At 35.9% G+C, this 27,252-nt stretch overlaps 1 pseudogene; it reads right to left on the reverse strand.

Moving 5' to 3' along the window:
* Nucleotides 1–10,716: 10,716 nt before the first annotated feature.
* On the reverse strand, nucleotides 10,717–25,659 carry Gm52423 (annotated as a pseudogene).
* Nucleotides 25,660–27,252: the final 1,593 nt, after the last annotated feature.

Consider the following 27,252-nt stretch of genomic DNA (forward strand, 5'->3'; position numbering starts at 1 on the left):
GATAGAAGGAGAGGACTAACTCTTGGAAGTTGTCCTCTGAAAGTTATAAATGTGCTGTGACATCTGTGTCACACTCAAAAGAAACCAAAAATATATTTTTAAAGAAAAACAACATGCTGATTGTGTGTGTAGCTCAGATGGTAAACTGCTTGCCTCATGTGCAATACACCTAGCTGAATGCTTGTTGCAATCTTAATGTTTTTTTTTTTTTTTCCTACAATGAAGCATGGCTTTCACACTAGAATTTTGATCAGTAAATTTTGTAATTGTTGCCTATCCCTGTAATGGCATTTTTATCTTCTGGGTCTTTGATCTTCTTCTTGAGATTGTATCATCTTCATGTCAGAGCACATCTTACATGGGAAGCAAATTTTATATGATCTAAAAGGTCTTAGAAAAGGAGTACTAAAGGTTTAAAAATAACCCTCAGTATTATTGAAAAAACAACAACAACAACAACAACAAAAAACAAGTTCATGGCATAGCAATCATACACCTTTAACAATGGCACTTCAATGGCAAAGGTAGGTTGACCTATGTTAGTTCAATGACAACCTGGTCCAAGTCCAGCTAGAATAACATATGTCTTTGTAAAATATGGCTGTCATTTTTTTTTTCATAATTTGGCTGAGTATAGAACAAGTTGAGCTGAATGGGCATGATTGCTACAACATGTTATTTTGGTAATCCAAACTGTATAGGAATCTGAGACAAGAGTAGAGATTGAAGGCTATCGAGGGTGATACAAAGAGATGTCCCACCCACAACTCATAAAGCAAACAGCAACTTTAGTTGGCATTATATGGCATCATTTTATTTGTTTTGTTTCTTTTTTAAAAAGAATATTTTTTTATTTTATGTATATGAGTACACTGTAGCTGTCTTCAGACACACCAGAATAAGGCACTGGATCTCATTACGTATGGCTGTGTTGTTGCTGGGAATTAAAGTCAGGACTTCTGGAAGAACAAACAAGGCTCTTAACCTTGGAGCTATCTCTCCAGGCTGAAAAACAGGATCTTTTATAGCACAATTGAGATTCAAACCTGTTCCATAATAAAGGAAGACCTTGAACTTCTGGTTCCTTTGTATTTAACTACCAGGTTCCAGGATTATAGGTATAAGTCATTATATCTGGTCTATTTGGTGCTGTGTATCAAAACACACACCCTACTGAGTTCTAGCCCCAGAGCTCAAAATCTACAATATAAACACACTAACTCATTGACATGCTACTACTATTTTAGATAACCTTATTTTGTACTTTTTGGGAAATTGGAGTCTTTAATTCTGGTTTGCATTTTTAAGATGAAATACATGGGTATGGGATGGCTAGCAGTAGTTGTGTGGAAAACCCAATAGATCTTTTTCCCCAAGAATTTTATACATGCATGTAATGCATTTTTATCAAATATAATACCCATTTCCTCCGTTTGATTTTTTTCTTTATTCCTCAATGTCACATAATCTGCCTAGCTTCATATAGCTTGTTTTAAGCCTATGGAATCAACTTAAAGATGCCTTTATGTAAAAGTGTCTTCATTTTTGAAAGGACTAAAATTTCTCACAATCATGTAATGTACTATGTTTCTTTTAAAATATTACATGGTTCCATTATGTAGGTAACCAACTATTGTTTCTCAAGCACCTACAATTTGTGTTAATCAAGAAGCAAAATATCCTCTGATAACTCTTGATTTTTTTTCTTCCCTAATCACATCTTTCAGAAAAAAAAATCTTAAGATGTTTGCAATGTGTGAAAATATATTTGTATTTCCCAATAGGGTGTACATTTTAAAATGTACATTTAACTACATTTTAAAATACACTAAGAAATATTTAAGTCCACTAAGTCTGTTCTGCACAGTTCTACTGAAAAACATGTCTGGAAAGAATCTTCATAAATAGATCTTCTCTGCCTCCTCCTGGGCTTACAGAGATGACATAAAGAGCCTGCTATCATTGTCTTTTCCCCATTATGGCACCATCTCTTTGCCCACTTTCATCAGAACTGCCAGTCCAGAAAAACACAGGTTAGATTCCTCACCTGCATTCTTCTTCCCTACCTGCGGAAACCTCAGGGGCATGTCTAGCTGCCAGAAACACCCAACTATCCATACTAGACTTCCATTCTCCTGCCATCTTTCTGCCCACCTTTATCAGATTTCTTGATCCAGAACCTCACAGTCCAGGGATACCCACCAGAGGCCTGCCACACTGGGATCATCAAGGTTAGGCCTGCTCCTAATACCTACTACAATAGGAATATCCAGTGACCAGAGACATATAGATGACTAAAGCCCTGTGAAAGAACACAAACAATAACAGCCAAGGAAATATGACACCATAAGAGCACAGCTATCCTATTACAGAAAGCCCTGGATATTATACCACAACTAAAGCACATGAAAATGCACTTAAGTCCAATCTTATGAGGATGATAATGGCCTTTAAACAAGAAATTAATAAATACCTTAAAGAAATACTAGAAAATAAAGTGAAAAGGGTTGAGGCTTTTAAAGAGGAAACAAACACACAAACAAATTAAAAACACAAAGGAAAAAAAAACCCTTAAAGAAATACAGGAAAATACAACTAAACAGGTGAAGGAAATAAAACTATTCAAGACCTAAACATAGAAATAGAAGCAATAAAGAAACACAAATTGCGGTAATCTTAGAGATGGAAAATCCAGGGAAGACAACAGGAACAACAGATACAGGTATTACCACCTGAATACAAGAGTTGGAAGAGAGAATTTCAAATGTGTGGATGATACAATAGAAGAAACTGATACATCAGTCAAAAAGTATTAAACCTAAAAAATTCCTGAAAAAATAACCCAGGAAATCTGTGATACCACATAAAGAACTAATCAAAGAATATTAGGAATAGGCGACAGTGAAGAGTGCCAGATCCAAGGACCAGAAAATACTTTCAACAAAATTATAGCAGAGCACTTTCTGAACTTGAAGAATGAGATGCCTACAAACATACAAGAAGCTTACTCAATGCTGAAATTTAGGAAAATGCTAGGGTAGTGAGGCAGGAGGGGGTGGTTGGGTGGGTGGACTCCCTTATAGAAGCAGGTGGTAGGGGGGGATTGAGATAGGGGTTTGAGAAGGGGAAATAGGGAAGGGGATAACATTTGAGATGTAAATAAATAAAATAACCCACTTTAAAAAAGAAGAAGAAGAAGAAGAAGAAGAAGAAGAAGAAGAAGAAGAAGAAGAAGAAGAAGAAGAAGAAGAAGAAGAAGAAGAAGGAGAAGCAGCTTACAGAGCACCAATTTGACAGGACCAGAAAAGAAAATCCTTCTGCCTCATAATAATCAAAATACAAAATCTACAGAACAAAGAAAGACTATTAAAGCAGCAAGGGAAAAAAGCCATGTAAAATACAAAGGCTGATGAATCAGAGTTATATGTTCTTTCTCAACAGAGACTCTAAGCACTAGAAGGGCCTGGACAGACATCTTTGAACCACTAAAAAAGCCCAGGGATGACAACCTAGAATATTAGACCCAGTAAAACTCTTATTCATTAATGATGAAACCAACATATTTCAAGATAAATCTAAATTTAAATTACTTTTCTATTATTGTTCCAAAGCAGCATGAACTGGACAACTGTTGAATGAAACATTATTGAAGGCTTACAGTTTCAGAGGATGATTCAAAGACAGTAGTAGTTTGCATGGGAATGGCCCCCATAGGCTCATATATATATATATATCTTAATGCTTTCTCTGTGGTTAGTGGAACTATTTGGGAAGGGTTAGTAGGTGTGGCCTTGTTGGAAGAGTTGTGTCACTATGGGTGGATTTTAAGGTTTCACAATGTCATGCTAGTCCTAATTTTGCTCTTTTCTTGGCCTGAAACTTGCAGATCATATATGAACTCTCAGCTATTTCTCCAGCATCATCCACAGCTGCCTTTTTGCTGTCAAATTTTTAAACACATTATACATGGAGTAACCATCTGAAACTGTGAAGAAGCACCAAATAAAATGTTCATTCTATAGGCTGCCTTGGTTAGGTTGTTTCATCATAGAAAGCATAATCTTAAAACCTTGGCCATCATAGTAGTGAGCATGGCAGAAGTAAGGAAAGCATGAAATTAGAGTAGTAGCTGAAAAAGTATATCTTGAGACCAAACCAACAGACATAGAGATGTCTTAGTCAAGGTTTCTATTCCTGCATAAAACATCATGACCAAGAAGCAAGTTCTGCTTATGCTTCCACATTGCTGTTCCTCACGAAAGGAAATCAGGACTGGAACTCAAGCAGGTCAGGAAGTAGGTGCTGATGGAAGGGCCATGAAAGGATCTTACTTACTGGCTTGCTTTCCCTGGCTTTCTCAGTTTGCTTTCTTGTAGAACGCAGGACTACCAGCCCATAGATGGCACCATCAACAATGGCTCCTCCCACCTTTGATCACTAATTGAAAAAAACGCCTTACAGCTGGATTTCATTGAGTCATTTCCTCAAAGGAGTCTCCTTTCTCTGTGAAAACTCAGTCTTGTGTTAAGTTGACACACCAAACCAGCCAGTAAAAGAGGTAACTGTAAACTGCATGGAATTTTGAAACTTCCAAACCTGGTAACACATCCTCCAACACTATTGCAAATTCTAATGATTTCCAAGCAGTTCCACTAAATTTGAAATAATCCTTCAAATATATGGGCTTATGGTGGCCACTCTCATTAGAGCCACCACAGAAACATATGCCTAACAATTCTGTTGCATCAGTAAAAGTAATGTGGTTAAATTTTATTGAAGACAGTATCATTACTAATCACTATATGGAGATTAGCAATTATCAAAGGAAAGATTACAAATAAATTTACTGAAAGGGTCAGAAGAGATGGATCAGCAATTAAGAGACTTTTACCTCTTTCAGAGGAACAAGATTCAATTCACAATGTATACATGAAAGCTCACAACTCTTTGTCACGCCATTTGTAGGGCATTCAATGCCCTTTACTAGTCTCTTTCAGGTGCCTGGTATACATGTTATGCACACAGGCATACATACAAGAAAATACCCATACATATTAAATCAAATTAAAATTGAAAAGAAATTTATTGAAAATAGTAAAATGAGTAGTATGTGTTCTTAGTGTCATTGTGAGATATTTAAAAAAAATTCAAAGGTTATATAATGTACGCTTTTTATGCTTTTCTAAATAAACTATAATATTACATGCAAAATTATTTACTTACTTATGATAAACACCCTTAATATTTATGGTTTTAATATTTTATATGTCAATAATAAGCTTGTGTTTAACCTGGCAGTCACTTAAAAAATTAGATCACCTTTGTTCAATTTTAATTTCTGTTGCTATAAGATAACCTAACAAAAAAGCAAGTTATGGGAGGAAAGTTTATTCTCAGCTTATAATTCCATGTTATATCCCATCATTCTGAGAAAATAAAGGTGAGAACTCCAACAAGCTTGTTACAGCACATCTTCAGCAACATATTGAATACAATAAAAAATAAGTACTTATTAGTAGACAAAACTTTTTCTGTGTATCCACATGTAATTATCTGAAGCTCTAGTGTCTTTGTCATCCACTTACTAAGGCAACTGAACTAATTCAAAGCTGCTTGTAAAATAAAAAATCTGTGTGGAAAATGAAGTTGAAGAATTTTGTCATTTCATCTTATTGAAAATAAAGTCCTTTGTTAATTATTGTCATCAGAATACACATAGCCCTCCCATCCTAATCTAGACTATTCATATGTTTTTACATTTGTTAATATAGATAACAGGTATCTTATATTTTTATCCTTTATCTTTTTTCCTAGTAAATTATAAGTGTTTTGTTGTCAAAGATCATTGTAGTTTTATGCTATAAACTAGCATTTCTAAAATGATTTGTTTTATTATGTATTCATTATGTATTTTTGGCACATATGTTTCTGTACCATATGTGTCCCTAGTGCATATAAATTTCAAAAGTAAGCATCAGATCACTTGAAAGTGAAGTTAAGGATGGTTAGGAGCCACCATGTAAGTAATAGCAATCACGTTTGGGTTCTGTGTAAGAGCCACAAATTCTCTAAGTTTCTGTGCCATCTCTCTAGCTCCTGAACTAGCATGTAAAACTATATTTAATGCATAGTAAGTGCATAGTACATATGTTTTATCATCCTCCTTTTAGTATATGAAGAGTTTAACTTGTCTTATTCAAGAATGTTTGCATATATGCTATGTATATTGGTATCAAATTTCAGTTTCTTTGCCATCATAAAGGTTAGCTATAAGTTTATATATTCATCATCGAATGAGATGCACAACCTTCCTACTGTTTGGGCAATATTTGAATCACTAATTATACACTGACAATTAAATGTTAAACAAATTAATCAAAACAGAAGGAACGATCAAATTAAAGAAGACAAAAATAAGGTGAAAAATAATCTTATAAAAATTAATTTGGAATCATACATACTTGGTAGTCTGCATACATATATACAGTATATATGGCTACAAACATTTTGGAAAGCATAAAAACCAGTACCATGAATGATTATCTTCTCCCTCTCTGTTTCTTCTTACATCTACATTGAGGAAGAAATATTTCAGAGAAGTCCTCATACTCTGTAAGAAGTTACCACATGAGTGTTGGAGATTTTTAATATCCACCACTTTTTATGCCTTTGTGTGTGTTTCTGTACATTTTCCTAAACCACTATTTTTTTAAAATTATTTTTAATCAAACAATGCTGGACTTTAGACAGGGAATATTTCCCAAAGGCTTCCCTGTTAATCTTGGAAATTCTTTGATATTTTAAGGGGTGAAATGTTTATGAGGGAGGGTTTAATGTGACTTCTTCCAGTCATTGGAGAAATAATCTCAAAGGGAATTGTTTCATCAGAATCTTCTGCTTTCTCTTTTACAGTCCCCTGACATGGAATAAATAAAGTAGCATTACCACATAGTCCATACCAGGACATATTGTTTCATCACATAGCCCAAAACAGTTGATCATAGACATTTAACTTCCCAAGCTGATTATCACAAATATTAGTAACAGTGATGAAAATCCTGTTACCTTTGAGAACACCAGATTCCACTATTAGATCAGGAAGGATCCAAACTATAATTGCAGTTGATATGACAATATTAGCTGTGCCTTCTTTTCTTTTCTTTTCTTTTCTTTTCTTTTCTTTTCTTTTCTTTTCTTTTCTTTTCTTTCCTTTCCTTTCCTTTCCTTTCCTTTCCTTTCCTTTCCTTTCCTTTTCTTTTCTTTTCTTTTCTCTTCTTTTCTTTTCTCTTTTATTAGATGTTTTCTTATTTACATTTTAAATGTTATCTCCTTTCCTAGTTTCCCCTCCAAAAATCCCCTATCCCCCCCCCTCCTCCCCCTGCTCCCCAACCCACTCACTCCAGTTCCTGGTCCTGGTATTCCCCTATTCTGGGTCATAGATCCTTCACAGGACCAAGGGCCTCTCCTCCCATTGATGACTGACTAGGCCATCCTCTGCTACATATATAGCTAGAGCCACATGTCCCACCATGTGTTTTCTTTGATTGGTGGTATAGTTCCAAGGAGCTCTGGGGGTACTGGTTTGTTCATATTGATGATCCTCCTATGGGACTTCAGACCCCTTCTGCTACATGAGTATTTCTCTGGCTTCTTCATTGTGGACCTTGTACTCTGTCCAATGGATGACTGAGCATCTGCTTCAGTATTTGCCAGGCACTGGCAGAGCCTCACAGGAGACAGCTATATCAGGGTCCTGTCAGCAGGCTTTTGTTAGCATCTGCCTAGTGACTGGGTTTTGTGGTTGTTTTCGGGGTGGATCCCCAAGTGGGCACTCTCTGGATAGTCATACCTTCAGACAATGCTCTGAACTATGACTCTTTAACTCCTTCTATGGGTATTTTGTTCCCTATCCCTAGAAGGAACGCAGTATCCACACTTTGGTCTTTCTTCTTGAGTTTCATGTGTTATGCAAATTGTATCTTGGGTATTCTAAGTTTCTGGGCTAATATCCACTTATCAGTGAGTGCATATCATGTGTGTTCTTTTGTGATTGGGTTATCTCACTCAGGATGATATCCTAGGAATTTGCCTAGGAATTTCATAAATTCATTGTTTTTAATAGCTGAGTAGTACTCCATTGTGTATATGTACCACATTTTCTGTATTCATTCCTCTGCTGAGGGACATCTGGGTTCTTTCCAGCTTCTGACTTATTAAATAAGGCTGCTAGGAACATAGTGGAGCATGTGTCCCTATTACAAGTTGAAACATCGTCTGGATATATGCCCAGGAGAGGTATTGCTGAATCTTTCAGTAGTACTATGTCCAATTTTCTGAGGAACTGCCAGACTGAATTCCAGAGTGGTTGTAACAGCTTGCAATCCCACCAGCAATGGATTATTTTTCACCTCATTTTTGCCTTCTTTAATTTGATCGTTCCTTCTGTTTTGATTTATTTGTTTAACACTGAGTGGTCTATGCAGCTTTCATTTCTCATGTAATTTTCCTTCCTTGGTTTCTTTTCTAATTTATATTGTATCCTTTCATTTAATTGTCATTGTATGATTAGTGATTCAAATAATGCCCAAAGAGTAGGAATGTTGTAGTTATATTTTCATCATATTTTTGACATGTATCATAATTTTGTGCTGATATCTGACTTTGTTAGCTTCACATATTGCATTTATTATATTTCCTATTGTTATCATCTCATGTAGAAATCAATATGTCTTCTTCTCCTCACTTCATTTTTTTTTCTATTTCTATGTGTTCTACAAAATAAATGCATCCTTCAGAAATTCCTTAGAAATCCCTTGTTATAGATGAATCCGTAGTAAAATTATCATTTTTATTTTTAATTTTAAGGACTGGATTTATTTGGTGGAAAAGTAAAATTTCTCAACCGAAGAATGTGATTTTATATCCTAAACTTCTCCCAGATGATGTCTACAGATAAAAAATATTAGAGAAAGGCTGGAAGAACTTGTGCAAGCCGGCAAACCAAAAGGAAGACCAGGAGTCTCAACTAACCTGGGTCTTCGCGATCTCTCAGACACTGAGACATGAAAAAGGCACCATATACTAGCTGGTATGAGACCTCCAATACACCAGAAGACTGCCTGGCCTGGCCTCAGTGAGAAAAGAGGTATGTAAAGCTGGAGAGATTTGAGGCTCCAGGGAGTGGGGAAGCCTGGCAGGGTGGTGGTGGGAAAATCCTCGTGGAGACTGGGAGGAGTAATGAGATGAGGAAGTTTTGGAGAGCAGACCTGGAGGGAGAAAATGATTATACTGCAAAAAAAAAGGATTAAATATAATTTAAAAATAATAATTTTCATTGAAGATACTCTTATAAGAAATTATATGTATTCAAAAGTGGTACATAAGACAGTCCCTGTTTTTATCGTTAATAAAGGAGCAAAGTAGGAGAGTAGAACTAAACAGCATTCTTTTTGATGCAACAATCTGGAAATTAAATAGACATGAAAAGGACAAACTACCTTTTCATTATCTAAGATCAATGGTTTCTTAAAAGTCCATTCAACTGTGGGTATTTCTCTAAAATCCACTTCCTAGCAACTAGGCAATTAAATCCACTAAGTAAGTGCTTTGCTATGTATACTGCTACAGCACACTAAACCAATGTCCCTGCACAACAGGCCTAAGGCTTGCACATGAAAACCAAAGTGTCATTTGTCTGCAGGCATCCTGACTTTACACAACAGGAAAGTTTGCTATCTTTGGAGCTGATGTTTACAAAGGTATATATTAAAGCAAACAGGTCAAGTCTGTGTTACAAGAGAAACCAGAAACTTGTTCAATAATTCTTTGCATTATCCTTTATTCTTGTGGGAATCCAAGAAACAAAAGCTCTTAGTCAGAAAAGCACACAATCACGGTCACATTATAAACCAAGTACTGACATGGGCTTACAGTGAAGGAAATTTACAGAAACCTTAAAAAAAAAAAAACCCAATCAAGAATGAAGATCTTAACTCAACTGTTCTCATTTATACACACCTATTCATTACCCAGTTGAAGAACTCTGATCTCCAAAGGGGTGAAAGCAGTGGCAGCAATCAAAGATACCAAAGGGCTGGATTGCTTATGCCACAGCTTCAGATGGCCAAGATAAACTGCCTGTTGTAGCAGGTGTGTGACTTACAGAGACTGCTTTTGGGAGGTTATCAGTGTCATCAAGAACATGAGATGACCAAAGTGACAAAGTCTTGAAAGAATGTGGACATATTTGAAATGTTAGAAAGTATATTGCTTAGAAAGGGTAAAATAAGGGTACACAAGACTGGAATTTCCCTCCTCCAATTGATTCCTAATTCCAAAATGACCATCCTGTTCATGCTATTACTGTTACCACTTCCCTTGCTACATGGTATAAAAAATTTAACCACTTCCCTAAATCCTTTCAAATCACACTTGTTTCCTTTTGCATTTTGGTGCCCAAGCAGTAAAAATTATTAGTGGCCTGAAGACTCACTTCCAACTACCACTTTGGGGGGAGGGGTAAAAAAGGAAACAATTCCTCCTGGGCTGACCCTAGTTAAGTTAGAAATAAAGGAAAAGGGCTGACATCCTCCTGAAGGCTAAAACAACTTGAAGGACTAAATCTACCTTTCTAAGGATGGGACATTTATTCAGGGAGTGTTTGGGAATTCAAAGGTACCTTCACATTATGATAAGAATTAAAAATTAGTAATGTTGTTATTCCATGCACCTTTCTCTATTCCCTAAGAGATGTGAACGAATCTCAAGGTCACTACATTTTTTGTCGTTATCCCTAGGGTACCCACTGCCTCAGTCATTATAGTGATCCTTATTCCCATAGTAATCCATGTTTTGGTGGTGTGGACCATCCAGATACCTGTCCATATACCCATCTTTATACCCATCGCAATTCCAATCTGAATTATAACAGTCTGGGTATTGTTTCCAAATTTATCATCACATTTCTTAGGTGAGATTTTATCAAAGCTGTCTAGGAAAGTATGGCTCCTCCACTGTGTCTGTTTTGTCCCGATTTCTATCACAAACAAAAGAATGACTATCCACGTCATTATCCTATGCTTTATCATCAATTCCACTCCAATTCTTCTGTTATCTAGAGCATTGAGACTCAGAGAACTGAGCTGACAATCCAGGTTCTCATACTCTGTATAGCCAAAAATCTTTTCACCTGTCTGATTGCTGGGTTCGTGCGGTAAGTATATATTACTGTGATTTAATCATCTAAATAATTCCTTAATACAGTCTTCTGTCACATCATAGGACAGGTTTCCTAGAAAAGCAATGTATGATGGAAATTTTGGAAGAGGGGTCTATTGCATTCTCAAGAAGCCCATGAAGGAATGGGAAGGATGGAAGGATCTACTGGAGGTACATCATACACATTGTAATTGTTACTATGCCAAGTTGTTATCATATCTCCTTCCATGTAATGTGTTTCATCAGTCCAGCTGACTAACTTGGGGATTTAGGTGCTTCCTCCTACAGTTGCTCCATCCTCAGATAAAATGCCTGTTATGGAAATGGTCTTCACCTATTTTTCTGTTTTCTCCAATAATTTATTGCTTTTATTCATATTACTTCGTGATCACAGCCACCATTAATCTTCCTCTCCTACTCCCCTCTTACAAATCCCTCTCCATATTGTCCCCTTCACTTCTCCATAGAGAAGGGGAAGACCTCCTTGGTTACCATCCTGGGACATCTAGTCTCAGCAAGACTCGGCACACCTTTTCCAACTGAGGCCCAACTGGTCAGTCTAGGTAAGGGAGACAAGATCTAATGGTAGGGAACAGAGACCTAGACAACACCAACTCTACTTGTTAGGGGATGCATATGAAGACCAAATTGTAAATTTGCTACAAATGTGTTGGGCAACCAGGTCCAGCCCCTGCTTGTTCCCTGCTTGGTGGCCTGCTCTCTTTGAGTACCCATAGGCCTGGGATAATTGACCCTATAAGTCTTCCTGTGATGACCTTGACCTCTCTGGCCTGCTTGGTTCTATCCCTATCTCTTCCATAAGACTTCCAAAGATCAGTCTGTCCCAATGTCTGACTGTGGGTATCTGCATGTACATCCATCTGCTGCTATATGCAGTCTCTCAAGAGACAATTATGTTAGGTCCTACCTGCAAGCATAATGAAGCATCAGTAATAGTGTCAGGGGTTAGCTCTCTCACATGATATGTGTCTCAAGTTCAGGTAATAATTAGTTGGCTATTCTCTCAGTATCTGCTCCATGCACATCTTTTAGGCATGACAAATTTTTGGATGAAAGCATTGTGGGTCAATTGATGTCCTCCTTCTTCCTCCTGAAGTCCTTCCTTCCTGTCTGGCTATAGGAAGTGGTGATTATAGTCTCTATATCCCCCTCTCCTAGGAATCTCATCTAGGCTCATACCCATAGACTTGAAGTATCCTCCCCCATTCTAGGCCTCTATCCAGTCCCAGAGATTCATGCCACCAATCTCGATCCTCATTCTTACTCCTCATCTGTTTGCCCCCTCCTCACACCTAATCTTTATCTCTGTTTTTCTCCTCACCTGCTCTTGAACCCAATTAACCTCTCTCCATCCAATACCGATAACTACTTAATTTCCCCTTCTGAGTGAGATTTGTAGATCCTCCCTCTTAAGATCCTTATTACCCATTTTTGGGGGGTGTCTGTGAATTGGAGCATGTTTGTCCTACATTTTATGTCTAATGCTACTTCTATGTGAGTATATACCTCATGTGTCTTTGTGGCTCACAGTTACCTCATTCAGGATGATATTCTCAAGTTCCATCCATTTATCTACAAAATTCATGACACCTTTGTTTTTAATAGTTGAACAGTATCCCATTGTAAAGACGTATCGCATTACTTTATCAATCTTTCAGGTGAAGGATATGTAGGTTGTTTCCAGTTTCTGGATATCACAAATAAAGCTGTTATGAACATAGTTGAGCAACTGTCCCTGTGGTGTACTGGGACATTTTTGATATGTTTCTACAAGTGGCATAGCTGGGATTTGAAGTAAAAATATTCCAAGTTTTCTAAGAAACTGTAAAATTGATTTCCAAATTTATTGTACAAGTTTGTATTCCCGCCATCAATGGAGAAATGTTCCCCTTTCTCCACATCCTTGTCAGCATATGCGGTCACTTGAGATTTTTGTACTTAGCCATTCTGTTAGATGAAAGGTGCAAGCTCAGGGTCATTTTGAATTGTGTTTTCTTTATATATATATATATATATATATATATATATCAAATGGTATTCCCTTTCCTGGTTCCTCTCTGAAACCTTATCCCTTTCCCCATACCCTGCTCACCAACCCACCAAAACACATTTACTGGCTTTGGTATTCCCCTACATTGGGGCATAGAGCTTTCAGAGGACCAACAGCCTCTCCTCCCACTGATGACTGACTAAGACATCCTCTGCTACATATGCAGCTGGAGCCATGAGTCCCACCATGTGTAATCTTTGTTTGGTGGTTTGGTCCTTGGGTGCTCTGGAGGTACTGGTGAGTACATATTGGTGTTCCTCCAATGGGGCTGCAAACCCCTTCAGCTCCTTGGGTCCTTTCTCTAGCTCCTTCATTGGGTACTTTGTGTTCAGTCCAATGGATGGTTGTGAGCATATACTTCTATATTTGTCAGCAACTGGCAAAGCCTCTCAGAAAACAGCAATATCAGGCTGAAGACAGCAAGCATTTGTTGGCATCCACAATAATAATTATAATAATAATAATCTGGGTCTGATGATTATATATGTGATTGATCACCAGGAGAGGCAGTCACCGGATGGTCATTACTCCAGTCTCTGCTCCACACTCTGTCTCTGTAACTCTTTCCATGGGATTTATGGTCCCCCTTCTAAGAAGGATCAAAGTATCAACACTTGGTCTTCCTTCTTCTTGAGTTTCATGTGGTTTGTTACTTGTATCTTGAGTATTCTGACCTTTTGAGCTAATATCCTCTTATCAGCGAGTGCATATCATATATGGTTGTTTTTTGTTTTTTGTTTTTTGTTTTTTGTGACTGGGTATCCTTACTCAGAATGATATGCTCAAGCTCCATCCATTTGCCTAAGAATTTCATAAATTCACTGTTTTTAATAGCTGAGTAGTACTTCATTGTGTAAATGTACCATATTTTCTGAATCCATTCCTCTGTTCAGGGACATCTGGGTTCTTTCCAGTTTCTGGCTATTATAAATAAGGCTACTATGAACATAGTGGGGCATGTGTCCTTATTACATGTTGGAGCATCTTCTGGGTATATGCCCAAGAGTGGTATTGCTGGGTCCTCAGTTAGTAACATGCCCAATATTCTGAGGAACCACCAAAATTATTTCCATAGTGGTTGTACCAGCTTGCAATCCCACCAGAAATAGAGGAGTGTTCCTTTCTCCACATCCTTGACAGCATACGGCAATCACCTGAGTTTTTAATCTTAGTCTTTCTGATTTGTATGAGGTGGAATCTCAGGATTGTTTTCATTTTCGTTTCCCAGATAACTAAGGATGTTGGATATTTTTTTAGGTAATTCTCAGCCATTCAGTATTCCTCAGTTGAGAATTCTTTATTTAGCTCTGTACCCCATTTTTAATAGGGTTATTTAGTTCTCTGGAGTTTAACTTCTTGAGTTCCTTGTATATATTGGATTGTAGCCCTCTTTCAGATGTAGGATTCATAAAGATCTTTTCTCAATCTGTTGATTGCCATTTTGTCCTAGTGAGAGTGTCCTTTGCCCTACAGAAACTTTGCAATTTTATGAGGGCCCATTTGTCAATTGTTGATCTTAGAGCATAAGCTATTGGTGTTCTCTTCATTAAATTTGTCCCTGTTTCATTGTGCTCAAGCCTCTTCTCCACTTTCTTTTCTATTAGTTTCAGTGTATCTGGTTTTATGTGGAGGTCCTTGACCCACTTGGACTTGAGCTTTGTACAAGCAGATAAAAATGGATCAATTTGCATTCTTCTACATGAATCAGCACCATGTGTTGAAAATGCTGTCTTTTTTCTAATGTATGGTTTTAGCTCCTTTCTCAAAGATCAAGTTATCATAGGTGTGTGGGTTGATTTCTGGGTCTTCAATTCTATTTCATTGATCTACCTGTCTGTCATTGTACCAGTACCATGGAGTTTTTATCACAATTGCTCTGTAGTACAGCTTAATGTCAGGCATGGTGATTCCACCGGAGGTTCTCTTATTGTTGAGAATAGTTTTTGCTATCCTAAGTTTTTTGTTATTCCAGGTAAATTTGAAAATTATTCTTTTTAACTATGTGAAGAATTGAGTTGGTATTTTGATGGGGATTTCATTAAATCTGCAGGTTGCTTTCAGCAAAATGGACTTTTTTGTTATATTAATCCTGGCAATCTATGAGCATGGGAGATCTTCTGAGAGCTTCTTTGATTTCTTTCTTCAGAGTCTTGCAGTTATCATCATACAGATCTTTCACTTGCTTAGTTAGAGTCACACCAAGGTATTTTATATTATTTGTGACTATTGTGAAGGGTGTTATTTCAGAAATTTCTTTCTCAGCCAATTTATCCTTTGTGTAGAGGAAGGCCACTTTGAATTAATTTTATATCCAGCTACTTTGCTGAAATTTTTTTATCAGGTTTAGGAGTTCCCTGGTGGAATTTTTGGAATCACTTAAGTATACTATCATATCATTTGCAAATAGTTATATTTGCAGTTATTCCTTTCCAATTTGTATCCCTTTGATCTCCTTTTGTTGTCTTATTGCACTGGCTAGGTACTTCTAGTACTATATTGAGTAGGTAGGAAGAAAGTGGTCTGCCTTGTCTAGTCCCTGATTTTAGTTGATTGCTTCAAGTTTCTCTCCATTTAGTTTGATGTTGGCTACTGGTTTGCTGTATATTGCTTTTACTATGTTCAGGTATGGGCCGGGAATTCCTGATCTTTCCAAGCCATTTATTATGAAGGTGTGCTGGATTTTTTCTCAGCATGTAATGAGATGACCGTGCCCCCCCCCTTTTGAGTTTGCTATATAGTGTATTACATTGATGGATTTCTGTATATTGAACCATCCCTGCATCTCTGGGATGAAGCTTAATTGATCATGTTGGATGATCTTTATGATTTGTTTTTGGACTCTGTTTTTGAGAATTTTGTTGAGTATTTTTGCATCAATATTCATAAGGGAAACTGGTATGAAGTTTTCCTGGTTTGTTAGGGCCCTTTCCATTTCTGATTTTATTATTTTAGATATGGTCTTTCTGACTTTTAGTTAGTTTGGTTAGCTGAGGGTTTTCTATCTTGTTGATTTTCTCAAAGAATGACTCTTCATTTCTGTGATTCTCTCTACTGTTCTCTCTCTCTTTTAATCCATTTATTGATTTCAGCTTCAAGTTTGATTATTTCCTGTGGTCTATTTTCTTGGGTGTATTTGATTCTTTTATTTTTTAGCTCTTTCAGGTGTACTTTTAAATGGATAGTATGAGAACTCTGTAATTTGTTTATGAAAACACTTAACTCAATAAACTTCCCTCTTATCATTGCTTTATTGTATCTCATTAATTTTTGGTCTATTGTGCTTTCATTTTTATTTACGTTTAGAAAGTCTTTAATTTCTTTCCTAGTATCTTTCCTGACCCAGTGATCATTGAATAGGTATTTTTTTCAGTTTTCATGTTTGTCAGGTCTCTTTTTTCTGTTGTTGTTGAAGTCCAGCTTTAATCTTACGATTATGATATGAAACATGGGATTATGCCAAACTTCTTGTATCTGTTGAGGCTTGCTTTCTAACAGACTATATGGCTAATTTTGGAAACGGATCCTTGAAGTGATGAGAAGAAGAAATATTCTTTTATGTTTGGGAAAACGTTTGGAGAAAAGATATTTGATTCATAACCTTAATTAATTTTCATTAGCATTTTGTCTAAGCCCTATCCTACAGTTACCTGGAAATAGCCAGGTTTGTGTGACTCACTATAAAAGGGGCTGCTTGCCCCCTCTACTCTCACATTCTTACCTTCTTGCTCCTTCTCTGTCCTCTCACCCCTTGCCACCTCTCTCCCTATTTCCCTCCCTCCTATCTCTACATGTTTAGATTGTAATCTGTCTTCCCCTTCCTCCTCCTCCTCCTCCTCCTCCTCCTCCTCCTCCTCCTCCTCCTCCTCCTCTTCTTCTTCTTCTTCTTCTTCTTCTTCTTCTTCTTCTTCTTCTTCTTCTTCTTCTTCTTCTTCTTCTTCTTCTAAGGTCACTGTATTCAGAGAGGGAGAGAAAAAGGAAATGCTGATAGTAAAATTTTGAGTTTTCTTATATCTTAAGATATATTTCATTTACCCATATCTTTGCATATATCAATTAATTTCATACATACTTTATTTTGAATAATTTTAAAATAGCATTCTCCTTACATTATCCTCACTGAGATCTTTCTTATTTTTTGGTTTAAATTGGTGTGTGTGTGTGTGTGTGTGTGTGTGTGTGTGTGTATGAGTAGGTTAGTTTAGTTTGCCTCTGATAATATCTCACTTCTAATTTGTTTAAAGTTTCATAATATTTTAAGTATTTCAAATATAGTATTTTCAAGAAATTAACTTATATTTCTCTTTAACTCTATTGTATTTAGTGTTCCATTTTTCATGAAATAGTTTTCCAATATTGTTCTTTAAGTGACTAGCAATATAGAAGTTTTACATAGTACTTAACCATCATTAGAAAACTATATCAATTTTTTGTTTTATTTTTATTTTTTATTTTTTCAAGAAATATCTTTCTTTTAGTTGGTGGAAGTAGTAGACAAAGCCTAAAGATTCTTGTACACCATAAATCCTGTGCCCTTATCATCTAATCACTTACAGGTATGTATCTATTTCTTCTAAATTATAACATTTGTCCTGGTAGAAGACATACTAAAATTTGAAAGGTAAAGAACAAACAAACAAATAAACAACAACAACAAAACAATTCTTAGGAAGCTTCTGAAACTTAGATTTAACAATTATCTGCTGCCAAATTTTATGAACAATAACTATTGACTGAAAACTCTTTTCCCAACTGAGCTCCATGTCAGCTGCTCAGAAATCTACAGATGCTTCTTTCCAAAGGAATTACATACCTTGTTAAGTGACACATCTCTTTTTCGTCCTCTTCCATTGCTTTTCATAAATAACTGTTCATTATTAGCTCTGTGATGAACCCAGTAAACTCAATGGTTCACTAAAAAAGACTTGAATAGAATTATTTCAGGATGGAGTTGCTGATGTTCATTCTCTATTGAATAGACATTTGTTGGTATTTCCACAAATGGAGGAAATATAAAATATGCACAAATTTATATATCATTATGAAAAATAATTGAACATTTAATGAAAAACTTCTGTTTAATTATCTTATAAACACACACACACATATAAAATTATCTTATAAACATTGTACTTATTCCACTAGGCCACATCTGATCAATATTCACTTATGTATTTCTTCATTAATTTTTAATTTTTTGAGAAAATGTTTTACAATGTAGCCCTACTTGTCCTGTAATTTATCATATAATATATCATGTCCTTAAATGTATGATGATACACTTGCCTTAGGATCCAAAGTGGCCAAATTATTGGTGCCCATCATGATCTCTCTCTCTCTCTCTGTCTGTCTCTGTCTCTCTCTCTCTCTCCATATATATACTTATACCTAAGCCTATACATATATGTTTATTTGTTTATTTATGTAAGGTCTCAACCATTCTACCTCAGTTTCTCTGGCAAGTGAGTTTTTTTCAAAAGTACACATTTCTCCAGATAGATGAATAAAGGGAAGTCAAATAAATCTGAAATTGGTTTAGCAGTTTGTATGCCAAAGTTGGTTTTTAAATGTCTGTTGGAACGCATGTTTACAGAAATATATGCTTCCTTAAATTATTGAGATAAATGCCTAGTGAACAACCAAAAGAGATATAGATACTACTTTTAGAATTACAGGGAATCTAATATTCACAACCATTTGAATAAATTTGGTTATGAATTCTTCCTTACAGACTGTATAAAATCGAATAAATAAACAAAATAAAATGTGGCTATAAACTTGACTCCATCTTTGTGATATATTGGCTCATACTTCTGATTTTCAGAAAGTGTGATAGGATAAATACATATTATTTAATACTCTTATATCTTTGTATCAACCCAGCAATGGAAAGGAAATAGTCAGAATTTTCTCCTTTTTGTATCTCCTATATTCATTCATAATTAACTCTCCACTGCTGGATGATGTTCTCCATTCACTTTCTCTCTGTTATTTGAATCCTGGTTTTTTTTTTTTTATTCTCAGTGGGTCAATAACTTTATAATTTTGTCACATAGAACATGGTATAGTAGCACTTTTGAGGTAGACGTGGGTGGATCACTGTGATTTCAAGATTACCCACTTTACATGAGAAGTTATAGGCTAGGTGGGACCACATACTAAAACCTTGTCTCAAAATATACAAACAAACAGACACATAAATAATTCTGTTACTTAGAATGTCTGTGCAAACTTCTATTTTACTTTATTGCCTTTTAATATTATTGATTGTATTGTATTTTTGTATTTGAATAACATTTTAAAATCTTGACTTATATTAACTATTTAAGTGAAAAGCTAATGGATAAACACATAAAAAATACACTCACATAAACAATTGTTCATGTGATATTAAAACTTGGATTATACCTTAAGTGAGTCTTTGAGGTTTTGAAATATATTAAGGCAATGTGAAACATATTTAGAATGCTTTGATTTATGAGATGCCTGGTAACATTCTGTAAGTTTTACTGACTTGCTGTGAATTTTTGGAATCTTTTATCTTGAATATTTTGAGATGGTTTCAAATATGTGTTTGCTCTCTAAAAATAAAAAGAAAAATTGTATTTATGAGAGCAGAAAGTTATACATTGTTTTGACCACTTTTCCAAAAGGACACAAATCAGGGAGGACAATGGGTGCTTAAGTGAGATGGAAGAGGGGATCATGAATAAAAGTAGAAAAAAAAAAGTCCTTCAGGTCCACGCTAGCACCAGGTCACCTTGGGTGTGGAGTTGGCAGACATCCCCATGGTCCCCAGAGGACTCTCCTCATGATTTTAGGATCACTGGTGAGTGGAAAAAAACATCTGTTCCAGTCCAATTGTGACAGCAGGAACAAGTACACCAGAACCCTTCCTAACCAAAGGCTCAGGTTCCTTTTTATCAGTTCTGGTTTACCTTGGTTTTGAACACACCAGAAAGCTCCAAGGTCCTCAAAGGAGACACCACTTCCAGGCACTGTAGCATGCCCAGGATCTTAGGACAACAGGATCCCAGGATAACAGGAGCTGGGTCACACCAGCATTTCAGGGTCTCAGAGGAATTTTAACTGCCAAAAACTCTGACTCACCCAGAATCTCAGGTTCACAGGAGCCCACAATCAAATGATCACAGAGAAAGCTGGACTCTGAGGAGTCCTGAATTAACTGGGATTATAGGAAGGACAGGCTCCAATCCTATATATTGAGGGCAACAATCACTTGAGTAAATCAGATGGCAGGAGGCAAGCATTAGAACAGAAGCAACAAAAACCAAGGTTACTTGGCATCATCAGAACCATACTCTCCCACTGTAGCATGTCCTGGATACACCATCACACCAGAAAAGCAAGACATGGATCGAAAGTCACTTCTCATGATGATGATGGTGGAGGATTTTAGGAAGGAAATACAGGCAAACAGGTAGAAACATTTAAAGAGGAAACACAAAAATCCCTTAGAGAGGGTTACAGGAAAACACTACCAAACAGGTGATGGAATTGAAGAAAACTATCCAAGACCTAAAAATGAAAGGAGAAACAATAAAGAAAACCCAAAGGGAGACAACTCAGGAGATAGAAACCCTAGGAAAGAAATCAGGAAACATCAGCAACAGAATGCAAGAGATGGAAGAGAGAATCTCCGGTGCAGAAGATTGCATAGGAAACATGGACACGACAATCAAAGAAAATGCAAAATGCTAAAAGATCCTAACTGAAAACATCCAGGAAATCCAAGACACAATGAGATGACAAAACCTGCAGATAATAGGAGTAGATGAGAATGAAGAATTTCAACTTAAAGGGCTAGCAAATATCTTCAACAAAATTATAGAAGAAAATTTACCATGCCTAAAGAAAGAGATGCCCATGAACATACAATAAGCCTATAGAACTCCAAATATACTGGACCAGAAAAAAAATTCCTCCCAACACACAATAATCAGAACAACAAATGCACCAACTAAAGACAGAACTTTAAATCAGTAAGGGAAAAAGGTCAAGTAACATATAAACACAGGCCTATTAGAATTACTCCAGACTTCTCACCAGAGATTATGAAAGCAAGAAGATCCTGAAGAGATGTGATACAGGCTCTAAGAGAACACAAATGCCATCCCAGGCTACTATACCCAGCAAAATTCTCAATTACCATAGATGGAGAAACCAAAGTATTCCATGACAAAACCAAATTCACACAATAACTTTCTATGAATCCAGCCCTTCAAAGGATAATGATGGGAAAACACCAATACAAGGACTGAAACTATGCCCTAGAAAAAGCAAGAAAGTAATCCTTCAACAAACCTAAAAGAAGACAGCCACAAGAACAGACCCCAACTCTAACAACAAAAGTAACAGGAAGCAACAATTAATTTTCCTTAATATCTTTTACTATAAAAGGACTCAATTCTTGAATAAAAAGACATAGACTAACAGACTGGCTACACAAATAGGACCCAACATTTTGCTGCATACAGGAAACCCATCTCATAGAAAAAGACAGACACTACCTCAGAGTGAAAGGCTGGAAAACAATATTCAAAGCAAACTGTCTGAAGAAGCAAGCTGGAGTAGCCATTCTAATATCTATCAAATAAAATCAGCTTAAAACTCAGTTATCAAAAAAGACAAGGAGGAGCACTTCATACCCATCAAAGGTAACATCTTCCAAGAGGAACTCTCAATTCTGAATATCCATGCTCCAAATGCAAGGGCAGCCATATTCATTAAAGGAACTTTAGTAAAGCTCAAAGCACACATTGCAACCTCACACAATAATAGTGGGAGACTTCAATACCCCACTCTCATCAATGGACAGATCCTGGTAACTGAAACTGAACAGAGACACATGGACACTAACAGAAGTTATGAAACAAATGATTTTAACAGATACCTACAGAATATTTTATCCTAAGACAAAAGGATATACCTTCTTCTCAGCACCTCATGGCACTTTGACCATATAATTGGTCACACAACAGGCCTCAACATATACGAAAATATTGAAATTGTCCCATGCATCCTTTTTATATCACCATGGACTAAGGCTGATCTTAAATAATAGCATAAATAATAGAAAGCTAACATTCACATAGAAACTGAACAACACTCTTCTAATGATACCTTGGTCAAGGAAGAAATAAAGAAAGAAATTAAAGACTTTTTAGAGTTTAATGGAATTGAAGCCACAACATACCTAAATTTATAGGACACAATGAAAGCATTCCTGAGAGGAAACTGTACAGAGCATACGCTAGCAGCTTGACAGCATACCTAAAAGCTCTAGAACAAAAGGAAGCAAATTCACCCAAGAGGAGTAGATGGCAGAATCAACGAAGCCAGGGGCTGGTTCTTTGAGAAAACCAACAAGATAGATAAACTCTTAGCCAGACTCACTAGAGGGCACAGGGACAGCATCCTAATTAACAAAATCAGAAATGAAAAGAGAGACATAACAACAGATTCTGAGGAAATCCAAAACACCATCAGATATTTCTACAAAAGGCTATACTTAACAAAACTGGAAAACCTAGATGAAGTGAACAAATTTTTAGACAGATACAAGGAACCAAAGCTGATTCAAGATCAGACAAGTGACCTAAACAGTCCCATATGCTCTATTGAAATAAAAGTAGTCATTAATAGTTTCTCAACCCCCCCCCCCAAAAAAAAAATCCCAGGACCAGATGGTTTTAGTGCAGTGTTCTATCAGACCTTCAAAAAAGACCTAATTCCAGTTCTTCTCAATTTATTCCACAAAATAGAAACAGAAAATATTCTACTCAATTCATTCTATGAAGCTACAATTACTCTGATACCTAAACCTCATAAAGACCCAGCAAAGATAGAGAACTTCAGACCAGTTTCCCTTATGAATATCGATGCAATAATACTCAATAAAATCCTAGCAAGTGGAATCCAAGAATGCATCAAAACGATCATCCATCATGACCAAGTAGGCTTCATCCCAGGGCTGCAAGGATGGGTTATTATATGGAAATCTATCAATATAATCCACTATATAAATAAACTTAAAGAGAAAAACCACATGATCATCTCCTTAGATGCTGAGAAAGCATTTGAAAAAATCCAACACTCCTTCATGATAAAAGTCTTGGAAAGATCAGGAATTCAAGGCCCATACCTAAACATCATAAAAGCTATCTACAGCAAAAAAGTAGTCAATATCAAAGTAAATGGAGAGAAACTGGAAGCAATCCTACTAAAATCAGAGACTATACAAGGCTACCCACTTTTTCCCTACCTATTCAATATAGTACGTGAAATCCTAGCCAAAGCAATTCGAAAACAAAAGGAGGTCAAGGGGGTACAAATTGGAAAGGAAGAAGTCAAAAAATCACTATTTGGAGATGATATGATAATATATATAAGTGATCCTAAAAATTCTACCAGAGAACCTGAAAAACAGCTTCAGTGCAGTACCTGCATATAAAATTAACTCAAACAAATCAATGACCTTTCTCTACACAAAGGACAAACTGGCTGAGAAAGAAATTAGGGAAACAACACCCTTTTCAATAGTCACAAATAAAATAAAATAAAATACCTTGGTGTGACTCTAACTATGGAAGTGAAAGAACTGTATGATAAGTACTTCAAGTCTCTGAAGAAAGAAATCAAAGATCTCAGAAGATGTAAAAAAATCTCCCATGCTCATGGATTGGCAGGATCAATATAGTGAAAATGACTATCTTGCCAAAAGTAATCTGCAGATTCAATGCAATCCTCATTAAAATTCCAACTTAATTCTTCAATGAATTACAAAGGGCAATCTGCAAATTCATCTGGAATAACAAAAAACCTAAAATAGCAAAAACTCTTCTCAATGATAAAAGAATCTCTGGTGAAATGACCATGCCTGACCTAAGGCTGTATTAGAGAGAAATTGTGATAAAAAACTGCATGGTACTGGTATAGCGACAGAAAAGTAGACCAAAAAAAATAGAATTGAAGACCCAGAAATGAACCCACACACCTATGGTCACTTGATCTTTGACAAGGGATGTAAATCCATCAAGTGGAAAAAAGACAGCATTGTCAACAAGTGGTGCTGGCACAACTGGCACTTATCATGTAGAAGAATGAGAATTGATCCATTCTTATGTCTTTGTACTAAGGACAGGCCTAAGTGGATTAAGGAACTCCACATAAAACCAGAGACACTGAAACTTATAGAGGAGAAAGTGGGGAAAAGCTTGAAGATATGGGTACAGGGGAAAAATTCCTGAATAGAACAGCAATGGCTTGTGCTGTAAGATCGTGAATTGACAAATGGGACCTCATAAAATTGCAAAGCTTCTGTAAGGCAAAAGACACTGTCAATAAGACAAAAAGGCCACCAACAGATTAGGAAAGTATCTTTACCAGTCCTAAATCAGATAGGGGACTAATAATTAATATATATAAAGAACTCAAGAAGATGGACTCCAGAAAAACAAATAACACCATAAAAAATGTGGCACAGAGTTACAGAGACAAAGATTGGAGGTGAGATGAAAAGATGGACCATCCAGAGACTGCCCCACCTGGGGATCCATCCCGTAATCAGCCACCAAAAGCAGACACTATTGCATAAGCTAGCAAGATTTTGCTGAAAGGACCCTGATGTAGCTGTCTCTTGTGAGGCTATGCCAGTGCCTGGCAAACACAGAAGTGGATGCTCACAGTCTTCTATTGGATGGAACACAGGGTCCCCAATGGAGGAGCTAGAGAAATTACTCAAGTAGCTGAAGTTGTCTGCAACCCTATAGGTTGGAACAACAATATGAACTAACCAGTACCCCCAGAGTTCATGTCTCTAGCTGCATATGTAGCAGAAGATGGCCTAGTTGGCCATCATTGGGAAGAGATTCCCCTTTGACTTGCAAACTTTAGATATCCCAGTACAGGGTAAACACCAGGACCAAGAAGTGGGAGTGGTTGTGTAGGGGATCTTTCAGGGGGAGGGGGGAGTGTATAGGTGACTTTTAGGATAGCATTTGAAATGTAAATGAAGTAAATACCTAAAAAAGTAGAAAAATAATATGTTTTTATACTGATGCTAAATTGTCTTGAATTTTTTTATTATCAGTATTTAAGTTGAGATGTATCAATGCCATGGTGCTGCAGTAAATAATAAGAAGGATTATCCTTTATTGGTTTACTTTTTTAACATAAATTACTAAATCTGTTTCCAGTATGCCCTGTATATATCTTCTCAGGATACCAAAACGTACTGTTTACCCTACTTAGATACTACATTTTTCAAAGCAGAGCCCTTGATTCATTTCAAGAATTACAGTACATTTGATAAATGCTAAATGTTCAGAATCAAAAGTTTTATGCTGAGTCATGCTAGGGCTAGTAGATAATGTCCATTTCACTTTCTTTAATGCTCATCTTAACCTTCTGCATAGCTAGGAAATAATGCATCTTTACTTTTCAGTGAGAGATAAAAATATCATTAGGGTTATAGACTAGAAAGCCCTAAGGTTTTATTTAGCCATTATGCTTCATTGTTCAAACTCTGAATTTATTCATGATTAGCTTTGCTTGATAGTATAATATAAAGAGCTTAGGAGTTTATATGGAAAGAAGAAAGAAAAGATATGATAGATGTAAAAACAGTAGGAAATGATGAATGATATCTTATGCTTTCTAGGCTAGAAATTTCAGAATATAAATCTAAAAGAATAGAATTTCCTCTACTCTGAAAGCTTTCCCAAAGAATAAACTTCTTAACATGTACCTTTTTAATGTACTCATTTGTTTTTTCTATAATTCTCAACATAACTATTTGCATGACTCAAAAAAAATACAGCCAGTTTAAATATTAAAACTTTTCACAGAGTTCATGATAAAGTGCTGTAGGTGTCTTTAAAGACATTTCAAAACATTGTAATGTAAATTAGTTGAAAATAAAGGTTATAAATGATTGAACTGAGATGGTTATTGATAACTAAAATGGTAGTAATAAGAGCAGGTAATATTTATTTAGAGGCTTGCATGGGGTAGCTGTACAGTTAAGCAATTTATATGAAACTGGTAATTTAACATTTATAAACATTTTCTCAAAATATAAGCAGGCATACAGTAAAGTCTGAAAAAAAATACTTGTTAAAGTCATACATCAAATTAGTGATAGGAAAAGTAGTTTTCTTTTTTTCCATAATAACCTAGTTCAAATGTTTACAATTCTTGACATTCTGACCCTTAAGTATGTCACTGATTTAGAAAATATTAGAAACTAAAGTCTTTGCTTTGTCAGGATTTACATTTTATTGAACACTATTTTATTAATGGCACCCTAACTATTACTATTGTAAAAATGGAGATGAATTTGTGAATCTTATACTTATGCATTTACTGCATCCATTTTATGTTACATGATACTAGGAAATCAATTTTGAGAAAATAGTGTAAAGTATATTTAAGAAAGTAAAGTGCCTTATTCTAGTTCCGTTACAAAGAAAACTGACAAAATTGAAGGTGATTAATGTCACATTTATATCTAGATTAAAAAATAGATTCTAGCCCAAATTGGGCTTAAATTAAGGCTACAATTTATAAAAATAAACATACATTATTTTCTTTTCTGTAATCCTCTTAGCTTTTTAGGTTCTATAGTTTATCATGTTATCAGAGTGGAATTGTTTTTGTGGTTTGTTTTTTTGTTTGGTTTAGCATTTAAACTTGTATACTTTTCATGGCATTTTAATCCAGAAATATGGCTGCTCTGATTTTATCCAAAGATGATCTACAGGTGATCTCTATCTGGAATGCAGACATGCTCTTACTACATACATCTAATCTTTCTGGCTGAAATCCTTTACTGCACACCTTTAATCCCTAACAATGATTATGTATAATTGAGGGGAAGAGAAAGTGATGAATCAGTAAACGATTTGAAAGAGCATGTCAGAGATAAGATATACCCAACTCTTAGA

This window comes from Mus musculus, chromosome X, assembly GCF_000001635.26.
Source record: "Mus musculus strain C57BL/6J chromosome X, GRCm38.p6 C57BL/6J".
Lineage (NCBI taxonomy): Eukaryota > Metazoa > Chordata > Mammalia > Rodentia > Muridae > Mus > Mus musculus.